Below are 2,260 nucleotides of genomic sequence, written 5' to 3'. Positions count from 1 at the left end.
CTATCCCTCTGCTTTAACCTCATGACCTCCGATGTATTTTTAGCAACTTGTTTTGAGAGGTCTTCCACTGCCACTTCCACTACTCCTACTCTTTCAATGATGTCATTAATTTTAACTTTTAGTGTTTCACAGACCCCTTGAATTTTTTGCTGGTTGCTTTCCGATACCACACATTTCTCTCTCATTTCAGTAATTAGAGTAGAAAGCAAAGTCTCTATAGAGGGCTGTTCCCTTGAGCTGTACCCTGCATCTTGTTCCCTCTGTCCCTCTCCCTGTCTGGGTGGTTGACTCAGTGAGGGCTCAGGACTGGGACTGGGGTTATCTAACACATGTGTACAATCATCCTCTGTCATTACCAATGGATGGAACCTATTTTCCAGCAAAATTGTGTTGTTTCTCACCTCCATTACTCTCGTATTTATTGTGCTACTCTGATTATCAGTAGTCTTAGGGGTGAGGCTACTGCTGTTTTCTGCCGCTGAAGAGATGGGGGTGGAGGTGGAGGGTCGAGTCTGTGCTTGTACTTTAAAGTAAGTGCGCAATGAAGGTGTTATTCGAGTACTGGCCAGTTTGGCCAATTTAGTCGATTTACTTCTGGTGGCCTTTTTGCCCTCCATAAATGAGGACTTATCCGCGGACACCTTTTTCTTTTGTGGCGGGGGGTAAGGTGTTATGGTCTTTTGGTGAGCCTGCAGTGTTAATGAGGTAATCACCTCGGATAGAGCCTCAGTGGGGGATTGATCTTGTTCCCAGAGGCCTTTACTTCTAAGAGTATATCTATTTGGCTTGCTATTTTTTTGCAACTCCCCTGGAGCCTTACTCTTACAAAGTTGCTGATCTTCACTGTAATCGCTCTTCCTCTCGTTAGTTGTCAAATCCCGCTCCCACTTCTTCCTCCTCCTTACCGGGGTTATTGAAGGGGGCTTTACGCCATCAAAATCTGCTCTGCTGCTGCTTCTCTGTTCAAACTCACGACTGAGGATGGCTGGAGCTAACAACAAACTCCTACCCCCCTGGAAGCCGACTTTTGCCGCTGCGAGCCGGCCTCTAGAGATCCGTAGTGCTGCCTCTACCCAGTTTCCGCCCACGGCGGCCCCACTGCTGCCGCTGCCACCGCAACTTGCAAATCGAGACAAATACCAGCGAATAGAGTGCGCAAAATCCTCCCGCGTTACCCCTAAGTCGTCAGCTTCAATGCCAGTAAGTTTGCATCCAAAAACCGGGTATTTTATGCGTTCAACTGCCGAGAGTGAGGATCGAGTCCGCGACCGCTCTAGCTAGTGGCCGCCATGTTCCCCCAAGCACTGCAAGGTATCGTGCTGCCCTGCCCTACCTGCTTATACGACTTTTTTTCCTATGACGGATTCAGGTAGACCTAAGAGCCCAAAACATTTGAAAGTTTTATCCTGGAAAGTGAATGGACTTAGGGTCCTTTCTAGAAGAAGGAAAATTCTAGAATATTTGCGGCTCTTGGATTAACATGTTTTGCTTATTCAAGAGTCACACCTATGTAAAGAAGAATGGGTAGGGATACTTAAAAATCAAAAATGGATAGAGCATTGCATTTATACTACCCAGACATGCCCAACAAAAGGGGTTGCTATTATCTTTAAAAAAACAACGCAAGCAATATTAGGAAATGTTACCGTGGATCCACTTGGTAGGTGGGCAATTGCCAGGGCAAAAATCAATAGTTCTTGGTTAACATTTGTGGGCTATTATGGCCCTAATACAGATGACCCAGTCTCTTTACAAGCTTTGTTCCTCCACTTAATTGACGTTAAAGACCCTATTATAATGGGGGGGACTTCAATATATTTTTAGATCCTAGGCATGATTCAACGTCCAAGAGAGCAGCGGGGGCTACACAGAGTACAAGAAATATCCTGAAACAACTGATGTCAGATATAGGACTCCTTGACATATGGAGAGAGAAGAAACCGGATTCTGGGACATCGGGGGGGAACTTCACCTTTCATAATAAAAAATGCGGACATCGATCTAGGATCGATTTTTTCTTGGTAGATCTCTCCACTAGCAAGAACACGACTAAAGTTAGTCACGTCCCAGAATACTTGTCCGATCATTCAGTCGTCCTCTTGGAAATTACTTTGCCAAAGAGTCCCCCTCCACGCAGATGGACACTTAATCGCTCAATAATCTTAGAGCCATTAGTTATTGATGGGCTGAAAAAAGATACAAATTAATTTTTCTTATTTAATACAAACTCTGCATCCCCACACATAGTCGGGGACACATA

This window comes from Triturus cristatus, chromosome 2_1 (assembly GCF_964204655.1).
Source record: "Triturus cristatus chromosome 2_1, aTriCri1.1, whole genome shotgun sequence".
In the NCBI taxonomy this organism is placed as follows: domain Eukaryota; kingdom Metazoa; phylum Chordata; class Amphibia; order Caudata; family Salamandridae; genus Triturus; species Triturus cristatus.
The sequence above is the reverse complement of the archived record's forward strand: the minus strand, read 5'-3'. Positions refer to the sequence as shown.